Source organism: Ambystoma mexicanum, chromosome 13, assembly GCF_040938575.1.
Source record: "Ambystoma mexicanum isolate Mex_15411 chromosome 13, UKY_AmexF1_1, whole genome shotgun sequence".
In the NCBI taxonomy this organism is placed as follows: Eukaryota; Metazoa; Chordata; class Amphibia; order Caudata; family Ambystomatidae; genus Ambystoma; species Ambystoma mexicanum.
The window spans coordinates 515,873,717-515,886,580 of record NC_090938.1 but is presented as its reverse complement, the minus strand read 5'-3'; positions in this window follow the sequence as shown (position 1 = coordinate 515,886,580).

Here is a 12,864-nt window from a genome sequence, read left to right as displayed (position 1 = left end):
ATTACGCCACCGTAATTTACGGTGGCGTAATTAACGCCTTCCCCACTCCCATTATGCCCTATGGGGCAAAAATGGGAATGGGGAAGGGTAAATGGGGATTGGGGACTTACCGCCCCGCCAAGGTCGGAATGGGGCGGTAAGTCCGCCAACCACCATGGCGTAAACGTAGTTTATGCCATGGTGGTAAAGTCACGGCCCAGGCGGTAACTTACCGCCTGGGTCGTAATGAGGCCCACTATGTAATTGTATGCAATGCAAAAAAAATGATGACACACATGGGGTCACAAAACAAAATTGTTTGCCATCCACTAAATATTTGTTAAAAGTGTGAGGGAAAGGATACCTGCAGTGAATTAATGGGCTAGAGGAGGCTAGAAAACCCAACCTCTTATCACGCTCTGGAGGGAATGTGTCATGCCCTGTGCATGCACACCCAGCACAGTGTGTTGCCTGGGTGGAAATGCTAATGACCTTTTTCACCTGAAACATTTCTTCTATAAAGGGCCATTTTAAGCCCTTTTGAGGCCCTGGGCATGGACATCTTTGGAGCCCCCCTCCACCAAACCAAAGGAATTAAGTTATCAAGAATATCTGCACCACCCCCCCCCCAACACTAACCCCCCCGCCCCACCGGCGCAATTACAACCCATAGGTTGATATGCCTGCCTCACAGCATAAAGAATAAGGCATGTTTACTCCCTTAAGTCCCCTTACCCTCTTCATTCTTGCTCTAATAAGAATGATAAACAAGTATCATTTGAAGGTCAATATTATCAGTCTACGAAGAGGTTACTTCTGTTCTAGCGTAGATACAGGAGACTTTTTATCAATATCATCCAGGAAGGTATGCAGCCTGTACTACTATGCACAACTGTATGTAAAAGGTACATGTAACCCAGAACAGACAGAGAACTCACATTTGCTGCATCATAGAACGCAAACGTGCTCAAGCATGGATAGAGGAGACCAATTGGTAGGAAGGAGAAAGCTACACATACCATAGCAGGGATAGTGTATTCAGATTGGAAGCTACCAGGATGGTGTCTGTATCCAGACAGACCGAGATTAGAAGTGGGACATGGTTTTCAAATAGTGTTGCAACTAGAGATCAAAGGAACAAGTGCAATATATCAATGTTCACTATTATAGTGGAAGCAACACTATAGCCACTGAAACTATGAGTGAGGCTGTTTTGAAGATCATACCCTGAGAAGGAAATCACTCTGAAGGGCTGACAATTTTGAAAGGTTTAGGGTCTGGCAATTTCAAGAGTCTAGGCAATACAAGATTAAATTAGATGCCCAGCATTACACACACTGGTTAAGTTGTGAATCTGGGATTTGTGCCAACTCTGCAATTTCTGCATTTGAATACTTTCATTACCAGTTCTTACCATGAACTAAACTAGTCTCATTTTATAATGACTTGGCAAGTACACCAATTACATTCCCAAACATGACCATTTTAAAAAACAAAATACTATAGAAAGGTGTAACACAGAATGATTCTAGCTTCATTCTCGCCATCATCAAGAAAACTATATAAGTACCAGTATACAAATCAGTGTGATTTAACAGATTAAGGGGGTAATTCATAGAATTCAGCGCACAAGTGGCGCACGCGGCTGCGCCAGCCGCGTGCGCCAAAACCCATTTCCGCGCACAGCGTATTCATGGATTCCAGCCACCAAAACCAGCCGTGGCGCACAGTGGCGCAGCGACCCTGCAGCAGCGCCAGTTACGCCCCCAAGAACGCCTCCCGCGCAGGGAAAAGCCATCAACATACCCAATCCAGCGCAAAGGGCTGCGCTAACCCTGTACCAGCACAGCAAGCGGGCTACGTGTATCACTGGGGTGCGCGGGAAGTACCTCACGCGATTGGCCCCGTGCGAGCAGGGTACGCGTATTTCAGGGGTGCGTGGGAAGTTCCACACGCGATTCCATCAGGGTACGTGTATTTCGGGGTGCGCGTGAAGTTCCACACGTGATATCAGCAGGGTACGTGAATTTCAGGGTGCAGGGGAAGTTACACACGCGATTCCAGCACGGTACGTGTATTTCAGGGTGCGTGGGAAGTTCCACACGCGAATAGCCTGGGTGCGTGTATTTCAGGGGTGCGCGGGAAGTTCCATGCGCAAATAGCCTGGGCCCCTTTATTTCAGGGGTGCGCGGGAAGTTCCACACGCGAATAGCCTGGGCGCGTGTATTTCAGGGGTGCGCGGGAAGTTCCACACGCGAATAGCCTGGGCGCGTGTATTTCAGGGGTGCGCGGGAAGTTCCACACGCGAATAGCCTGGGCGCGTGTATTTCAGGGGTGCGCGGGAAGTTCCACACGCGAATAGCCTGGGCGCGTGTATTTCAGGGGTGCGCGGGAAGTTCCACACGTGAATAGCCTGGGCGCGTGTATTTCAGGGGTGCGCGGGAAGTTCCACACGCGAATAGCCTGGGCGCGTGTATTTCAGGGGTGCGCGGGAAGTTCCACACGCGAATAGTCTGGGCGCGTGTATTTCAGGGGTGCGCGGGAAGTTCCACACGCGAATAGCCTGGGCGCGTGTATTTCAGGGGTGCGCGGGAAGTTTTACACGCGATTTCAGCAGGGTACGTGTATTTCAGGGGTGCGCGGGAAGTTTTACACGCGATTTCAGCAGGGTACGTGTATTTCAGGGGTGCCGGGGAGTCCTACATGTGATTTGACAGTGTGGGTCCTCCCAGGTGTTCCCTGTACACCCTCCACGGCCCCTGCAGGCAGCCCACACCACAGGGGACTACCCTGCATCCCTGGTCATGTCCCGCAGGCAGCCCACCCAACATGGGCATGCCCCCCAGCAAAGGCACATGTCTCCTTGAACTAATGAACACCAACTCATGTCCCCCACCACCCCAACCCCCCAGCACTGTGGGGCACCTGCCAGCAGGCCCCCACCCATGTCCAACTCATGTCCCCCACCACCCCCACCCCCCAGCACTGTGGGGCACCTGCAAGCAGGCCCCCACCCATGTCCAACTCATGTCCCCCACCACCCCCACCCCCCAGCATTGCGGGGCACCCTCCACCAGGCCCTCGCCCATGTCCCATCCATGCCCCCCTGCACCTGGGTCCCCACAATCCCCAATCATGTCCGTAATGGCCATCCTCCCCTGCCAAAAGGCCCAACCAACTATCACATCCACCCACATATCAAAGGCAATTACATGTTACACACCCAATACAAATAATGGAAATGAACACATGTCTGTCACACACAATGGCTGCAAGTGAATGTTAAAACACCCAACATGCATGCATGAAAGTAATGAGATGATACGACCCATTGAAGGATGAAAATAAAAATGTATTGAAAATCAACTAGAATGGAAATGAAATCAGAAAAACCACAAAGCAAAACAACAAAAAGAAGATGAATGTCCATGAAAAAAATCCAAAAAATCAAACAATCCATAGAAGAACTATATACAAGACAATCCCGGGTCCATGAGCCCAACCAAATGAAACCTAACTATGTCAACTAACTAAAAACTGAACTATATACAAAAAAGTGGCGCATTGTCCAATCGCAACCAAATAAAAAAAATAAATAATTCAAAGGAAACCTACCACTAACTATATAACTATATACAATGGCAGTGGGCAAGTCCTGCGGCTCACTCTGTGATGTTGCCGGCCAGGGCATCATCGAACTCCATGTCGATGTCCTGGAGGCGGGACTCTGTCCTGGCCCCGAGGTCTCGCAGGGATAACCCCATGTCCAGCTCAAACTCCCTGCGAGCTTCCTCGAGGCACTCAGCCCGCCTCAACGCCCGACGCATGGAGAACTCCGCCCTGACCATGGTGAGCCGCTCCTCTTCCGCCCGCTGCCGCTCCGCACCTATCCGCTGGACCAACTGCTCCCACACGGAAGACACTACCATCCCAGGGTTCTCCTGCCCTCCGGCCGATGCCTGCCCCTCTGATCTTGATGGCCCCGAGCCATGATGCCTCCCACGTCGAGCCTGCTGCTGCCTCCGACGCCACTGCCTCTGCCAGCACCACGGCATCCAGGATGATGGAAACCACCGACGCCGTCGTGCACGTGCCCTGCCCGATGATGCCGTCACATCCTCCATCTGCTGGGGTACAGTTGCTGTGTTGTCCACCCCTGCTGGACCTCTGACTCCCGACTGTGGCAGGGATGGGATCCCCACCGAGCTGGCTGCATTGGTCAGGGCAGGTCCACAGGGGGCCCTGGTGGCATCTGGGCCGGAAGACGGCAAGGAGAACGACTGGCGTATAGTCTCCACAGAGGAGGAGAGGGCCGCCAGATTGGCCGACACATGCAGGAAACCCCCGAACAGGGCCGATCCCAATTGGGCCACGTCGGCACGGTGCTCTTCGTGATGACGTGCGTGCTCCTCCTGGAAAGCACGCACGGCATCACGAATCACAGCCGTGCGCATCGCGACCCCAATCAGGACCTTCTCCACACGGCCAGGGGTCCCCTCGTCCGCAGGTGGAAGGAGTCAGATGACATGGACATCCCCTCTACCTGCGGACGGGCCTGGGACGGGGCATCCCTGCTGGTGCAAGGTGGTGCACCCACAGGTTCAGGGACAGCGACATGCACAGGCCCCTCCACGGTGACCTGTGCTGTCTCCTGCCCCTGCCCCTGGACTGCACCACTTGCACCAGCAGGGATGCCCCCACCAGGCCCCATGTGCGCCTCAGTGGCGGCCTCCTCCTCCTCTGTGGAAACCACCAACCTGGATGGCTCCTCGCCGTCTACCGCCGTAGCAGGCCCCTGTGGGGGCTCACCCACCCCTTCCGCTGCAGCCGTGGGGGCATCCCCGCCGCCTTGCTCCACAGCGCCGTCTCCGCCCTCTCCTTCACTAGCCGCTGCGTAGAGGGAGACATAGAACACAAGCATCAGGGTACTGTACAATGGTCCCCTAGACAGGAAGCAATAGCAGATGAGTGCCACTGTCAAAGTACACTTCCATCATGTCACACCACAACACATGTGTCAGTCCAGGCAAAACACACACAGTGACAGTCATGGTGCGTGCCATGGACATTTCAATGCATGTCCAATGGACTCTCGAATCATACAATGTAATGGGACTCACATGCATCATGGGTCATGCCTATCACATGCACACACTTCACCTCAGTCACATCCATCTGGCCCCGTACACCCCAATCACAGTGCATACAAGGATGACTAGGCTGCATCAGTGAATCTGTACATTGTCACAGACATGTGTCATGCATCCATGGCACTCACAAGTCACAGACACGCAGGTCAGGCACACAGACATGGATACCACATATGTATCTGGCATCAGCACCCATCCCTCGCCCCCACCCATGTCCAGGAACAGAGACTGCCATGCTCTCATGTGTGCAATCTGCACAGGGCTCCCCATGTCGCATTCAAACACATGCAACAACCGTGCGGTTCACACATTACAGGTCGCACATGCATTCCCATGATGTCCCTGCACACATACATGCGTACATGGCCTATGTCACACATGCAGGCAAGTATCAGACAACCAGCACACTGCAACATGCCCTGTCTCACACAGCAATGCTTGGCCACTTACCGCTCAACTCCAGACGGGTCTCCCTCTCAAGGACCTGGGCGTGGAGCGCTGGGTGTGCGCGTTCCAGGACCCTCAACTGGATGGAACTCATGCGGCCCCGGCCCCCCTTCACGAGGCGCCGGGCCTTCATGAGGGTCCTGGACCTCAAGTCCTCCCAGCGCTTCTTGACCTTCAGGATGGTGCGGGTTGCCACCCCCTCCGCGTTGATGGCAACCACACAGTCGGCCCATATCCTATCCCGTCCTTCCCTGTTGGCGCGGGACGATCCGAAGAGGGCATCATACTGCCCCAGGACTTGCTCCACCAGGACACCAACTTCGGTGGCAGTGAAGCTGGTGCCCCTCTGCCCCTCTGGCCGGGGGTTGCCACTGGGGTCAGATGTGGATGTGCCCGACATGGCAACCCCAGTGGCAGGAGTGGGTGGGCAACTGGGTCCTGGGGCTGGGCTGTGGAGCGATGTTATTCGAGTCGGGAGTCTTCTGTACCAGCAGGGGTGGACACAGCAACTGGACCCCTGCAGATGGCTGATGTGCAGGCACCAAATGGCAGGGCACGGTGGCAGCAGGCAGGCAGGCAGGCAGGCAGCAGCAGATGGCACGTGGGAGGCTGCTCGGGGCACTGGGGGGCAGTGATTCGGCCTTCTGGGCAGGAGCGTGGTCTTCCGTGTTTTTTCGCGTGGCCAGCTTGATACGGAGTGATTTGGCACGTGAAAAATCTGCACGTCAGCGTGTAATTCGAGGAAAGGCCCTTAGCGCGTAAGCGCGTCAGCACGCGTACGCGATTTCATTGGACCAAAGGCCCTTACAGCGTAAGCGCGTCTGTGACTTTTTGCGCACGGGCGTTGCCCTGGCAGGGCTTGGAGATCCTGCGTGCCTTTATGTTCTGTATGTGCTTTTCGTGCGGTGCGTGTGTTTTCCATCCGTTGGGGTTCACACGCTATTACTTCACAGCGGGTGTTGGCTACGCGTTCTACTACACACAAGGCAGACGGTGAGTGGTACCCCGCTCCCCCAGGCTATTCGCGTGTAAAACTTCCCGCGCACCCCTGAAATACACGCGCCCAGGCTATTCGCGTGTAAAACTTCCCGCGCACCCCTGAAATACACGCGCCCAGGCTATTCGCGTGTAAAACTTCACGCGAACCCCTGAAATACACGCGCCCAGGCTATTCGCGTGTAAAACTTCCCGCGCACCCCTGAAATACACGCGCCCAGGCTATTCGCGTGTAAAACTTCACGCAAACCCCTGAAATACACGTAGCCCGCTCCCCCAGGCCCGATCGCGTGAGAAACTTCCCGCGCACCCCTGAAATACACGCGCCCAGGCTATTCGCGTGTAAAACTTCCCGCGCACCCCTGAAATGCACGCGCCCAGGCTATTCGCGTGTAAAACTTCACGCGAACCCCTGAAATACACGCGCCCAGGCTATTCGCGTGTAAAACTTCCCGCGCACCCCTGAAATACACGCGCCCAGGCTATTCGCGTGTAAAACTTCACGCGAACCCCTGAAATACACGTAGCCCGCTCCCCCAGGCCCGATCACGTGAGAAACTTCACGCGAACCCCTGAAATACACGTAGCCCGCTCCCCCAGGCCCGATCGCGTGGAAAACTTCACGCGAACCCCTGAAATACACGTAGCCCGCTCCCCCAGGCCCGATCACGTGAGAACGCAAACCCCTGAAATACACGTACCCCGCTCAATCGCGTGTGTAACTTCCCGCGCAACCCCGAAATACACGTGCCCCGCTCGCACAGGCACTATTGCTGTATGTTGCCACTTTTGTAATGCGCAGGGACGCTACCGCCTGCCTTCGTGTGGCGGACGTGTATCGGCTTGTGCGTGTCTTTCGCTGTGCGTGGCTTTGCCCTATTCGGTTCCATGAATACGTGTGGTTCGGGTGCGTGTGGGCGTTCCCTCTGCTTCCCTGCAGTACATCCCCAGTTACGCCCTTGTTTTCGCAAGTTGTTCCCCATTCCGCGCGTTACGCCCCGTGTTCCGCCCACTTTCTAGTGTATGCGCAGAGGTTGTGCGCTTTCACTGTGCGCGTCGCGCACGTCTTTCGGGATGTTGCAGTGACGTGTGCGCCATGCACGGGTTTGGCGCACATCCCGAGGAAGACACGCGCAGGGACTTCCATGAATCGCACGCGTGCGCGTGCACCTCTTTTTTTCCGCTTGCGCCTGCTTGCGCGTAGATTTTCGGCGCACGTTTGTTCCATGAATCGGCCCCTTAATCTGGGTTGGTATTTTGTATTTTAAAGCTTCACATATTTCCAAAAACACTGGCTTGTTAAATTGTCATTTATAAACATGCAGAAAAACCTTTGACTTTTACAAAAATGCAAAGCTTTTTTTATGTCAAACAAGCAGACTTTAAAATACGCTTGCATCTGGTCCGCTCCCTTCTGTCTACCACCCCTTTCACTCAAATGGCCTACATAAGAAGACAAATCAAGTAACGGGCTATACAATGCCACCAGCCTGCGAGGAGGCAAACTTCACAGAAGACAGTACATTAATGTACAAGATATTAGATGATTACCCAGGATCACTGTATTGTCTGCTGGCAAAGCAAGGATACAAGCATGAATGCTTTGGTTCCAAATTCGGATACTTTTTTCAAATTCGGATTCTTGGACTAACAGTTTATGCTCATCGTTGGAGGTGATTGCCTAGGTTTTGAAACACCCCATCTGAACAAACCAATTTCTAGACCTTAACCTTAAGAATGACATGTTTGTTTTTATAGCAACCCCTATATGGTGCAGGTACTTTACTGATAATAGCACCTATTGTGCTGCAAGACCAAGTACATATGCAGGCAGGTTTATAAACTTCAGACATAGGAAAGGCTCAGCCAGCCTTACAGGAATGTGCTATTCTAATCTTGCATAGGAACACATATCTCTGCAATGAGTGCTTAACACACTGAACTAACTTCTGAACCATTGTGGCACTCAATTTACCAATATGCATTTCAAATGTGGCTATTGCACTTGATCAACATAATTCCCACAGAAAGGAAAGAATGCTACAGCAGTTGTGCCGCAAGGAAAACACAAACTATATATACCACATTGAAAACAGAAAGCATTACATGATGAATTATTGATCGCGGCAGAATGTACTTGCCAAAACAGACAGGCAATAGGTTTAGAGCCTCAGCACCATGCAATACAATATCCTGATGTGTGCTATTTAAGTCTGGTGACCAAAGGAATCTTACTTCTTTAGATCAGACAGCCTTGTGGGACCCCCTCCAAGGTGGGGACCCTGGGCAAGTGCCCCTTTTGCCCTCCCATAAAAACGTCTCTGCTTCTATAGTACTAATGAGGAGGAGCAACAGTGGTGCGAACAACACAGCATTTGGAGGGCAGTGGAACAAAAATGGATGGAGGCAACAGAAAAGGGAGAGAGGAGTGGATAAAACTGTGCCAAGCCGCACAATGCTCCCTGGAGTGCGGGCAGTGGAGACAGGAAAGGGGCCACTCAGAGTGACCATGGCCATCGTCAAGAAGGAAAGGGAGTTTGCTGAAGTTACGTGGGTTGGGGCTGTGCTCATATAGAAGGAGACAGGTGCTGAGTGAGGGCAGTGGCCTCTGAGCGCTGAGGATACGGCTTTGTAGAACATGGTGTTGGGACAGGAAAGCCAAGTGCTGGATAAAAGGAGTGATCTCTCAAAGGTGAAAGAGGATGTTGAGGCCTGTTACCTCCACGGGGAGGATCCTCTGTGATAGTGTCCCCTGGTGCACTATTGCACTTCTGTAGGGGCTGCTTGTGATGAAAGAAGGACCGGTGGGATACACGCAGGATTTGAGATGGGGCTCAGGTCAACCTATGGTCCTCTGTAGAGGTGTGGGAATGGTAAGTAGGCGAAAGAGAGGAGTAGAACTGGGCCTTCAGGTTGTCATGGTATAAGATGGTATACCCAATACACAGATGGGCACAGAGGAGAATGGCTAGAAGCAATCATTTACCATGGAAAAAAAGCAGGGCATGCACGGTCCCTGAGGTTGAACAGGAGAGAGACTTGCGCAAGAGACACACGCAGTAACGAGGACACATGTGGAGACAGTGCCTGGTCACACCCACCCGTGGAACGTTCGACTTGCCCGCACTCTCAGTTTATCTCTCTCGAATGTAACAGTCTTCCAGGATCAGCAGCGGAGGAGAAGGAGCCAGTCCGGATTGGTGGTGAGCAGTTTTAGGAAGCTGGTCTCTAAGGTTTAGTGGCCAAGGACTCACGCAACATTGTGAGAGACTCAGAGAGAATTGAGATAGTGGCCAAGCTGGAAGACAGTGAGAATGGATGGCCCACAGGCTCAAGTGACAGGCTGGGGAGCAGGGCAAAGATCTGGAACAGGGGACAAGTTTCAGAGGACACCTAGATGATTGGTAGTCCATGAGGTGTGAGGGTAGGGGTACAAGGGCAGATACAATGTGGAGCAACAACAAAGGCTGAAACAGTGCAGGATGGAGGAGCTCTATAATGCTAGGGCTGAGACGGAGATGTGTTAGAGAGATGACAAAAAAAGAAAACATCCGGCACGAACAATGGATATTCCGGTGTGACTCCTCATTTGGGACCTTACTAATGAGCGGAACAAAGAGGTATAAGAAATAAGGTGACGTGAATTGCAGGTGTGTGGCTAAAAGTGTTTGTCTGGCATATGGACATTAGGAATGCAGGAATAACGCTAGCACAGAAGAAAGGACAGAGAAGGGATCCGTTTTACCATTGATACCTTGTATGATAATCGCAAGACATTTAGGGGCCTACAGTACATCATGGCAGCCACAAAAGAAAATGTACCTTGGAAGTAATGCAATGATGATTTCGGATTACTACATAGGGAATTCTGTTTTGTTTTACATAGCCATACTGCACGTTGCCTCCCTTTCTTTGCCGTGTCTGTTACCCCTTTATATAGCCTGTCTGTCACCCCTTGGAGTTGGTAAGACAGCTCAGTGGGTTGAGCGCTCGTCGCTGCCATCTATGCGTGATCTGCGCGTTGCAGGTTCAAATCCCGGCAAAGTCCACTCAGCCTTTCATCCTTCTGAGGTCGATAAATGAGTACCAACTTCAGTTGGGATGATAAATGTATATAAATAGGTTCTCTGTAAAGTGCTTTGGTTTAAGGCGCTATATAAATAACAAATCATTATCATTATATGCCCCAGGGTTTGGCTCGCTTTATGAAAGCCAAAATAAATAAATAAATATTGGGTATGGGAGGAAAAGATGCCACCGTCTTTGCTGGTTTCATTTAAATAACAGCATAGACACCTTTTAAGAAAAACAGAAACATTGCCTGTGGTGCAGTGGGGGATGGGATTCTGCCGGGTGCATGTCTTATCATATTGGGGAGCGTGTTCCTGGTGATAAGAAGCATTCATCAGGATCCTCCTCTTGACATTTATCTTGAATTAATCTGCCAAGGAACAACCACAAAAGTCTTTTTGAATGTATTGGCATTATCCTTTTTTTTCTATAAACAAAACCATAATCAATAAAGGCCAGTTCAGACATAGTTTTGAACTTGATGCATGGCCTTTTCTTTTTTACAACATACACATAATACCCCCATTTTAGCATTTGCATCTGCTTGCATTAGCAGTCTCTAAAATATCAAATGGTTGCAGAATGATTGACATTTTAAGGATAGGAGACGTGCAATTGTATGAAAAAAACGAATTTTGACAAATAAGGGATCACAACAAAAAGGTCTAGAAAATCCTTTGATTATTTGTTAAAGGGTGAAGGAAACGATAAGTGCAAGTGGGACAGAGCTATTATTTTAGATTTAAAGAATTCTTCAGAATGGACAAATATTTCAAGTAGGCATGAGTTTACAGTGTGACCTTTTGAGAGCAGGGTATTCTTCACTGTCCTGCCACTGCTTATATGTCATGCTTTCCATTGTGGCAAAATGATTACTTCCCCTCCGGCGGACAATGAGGAGCAGGGCTTCTAAACTCCTACTGAGCCCACACTACTATTAAAACAACAGTGATGTCAGTCATAACAGTGATACAGGATCAATGCTAAACCTCCTTCACCTCTTTAAGGTAGCAAAAGCAGAAGGCCAGCTATACACTTCCAGAGGATGTGTTCCAGCATGGAAGCAGTCAAAAAAAGCATTGGCGATGCCAACAGTTTAGTTTTTTGTATAGGCAGGGGAAACGCATTTGACAGGCACTGCTGTACCGGTATTAGCTGGCCATTAATGGTAGAGCTTTAAAACGGTACATGTACCTGGACATATAATAGCAGTGTCTGCCAAATGCCCAATACTTATACACAAGCCAAAACCAGGTTAAAACATTGTTATTACACCAGTAGTCCGTTTACAGCTCCAATGAAGTCATTGGGCCTCATTACACGGTAGGCGGTAAGGGTTTACCGGTACCGGTATTTTACCGGTAGCGGTAAATCCTTACCGCCTTACTACGAGGTCCCTTTGCGGGTTGGGGAATTTAACGCCTGCTTTTTGCAGGCGTTAAAAACCAACCCGCAAAGGGACCCAGGGAGCTAATTACGGTACCGCAATTTGCGGTGCCGTAATTAGCGCCTTCCCCATCCCCATTATGCCCTATGGGGCAAAAATGGGAATGGGGAAGGGCAATGGTGGAAGAGGGAATTACCACCCCGCCAACCTTGGAATGGGGCGGTAATTGCCCTTTCCACCAAGGCGGTGCCGGTATTTACCGGCATGAACCATGGCGCTAATAGCGCCATGGTTCTCCGCCTACCGTGTAATGAGGCCCATTAACTCTTAGAAGACTGCTTTCAAAAAACACTGGCAGGTACTCCAAGCACCATGTTTGATGGTAAGGCTTGATACGGGTAGCTTAAAGAAATCCCAAGAGGATGTGTTTTCCGCTGGGAGGGGCAGTGAGTGGGTGGAAATGACCATAGGGATTAGTATGGTCATGGACAGTCAATAGGGGGTTAAATAACTAAACAACATGTTTTCATTATCTGAAGTACTGACAGTATTAGTCCTTACTTACCAGGACACACTGGTCCAGCCACTTTCCCTTCTGTGTGGTAGAGATAAATACTCATCAATATTAGACAGGGACTGGCCTTCTTGATCAGTTGGTCTAGGCCTGGGTAAGTCTAACTGCCTGCAACACTCACCTGTGTCTCTGCAGGAGCGATGGTATCAACCTCCAGGTCCTGAGTGCTCACTCCCCCCAATTTGGTCTGGAAAGTGTGTCTGTCAAATAAAGAGATATACACTAAGATCTGGGCTAATTAGACCTTTGAACTCCCTCCC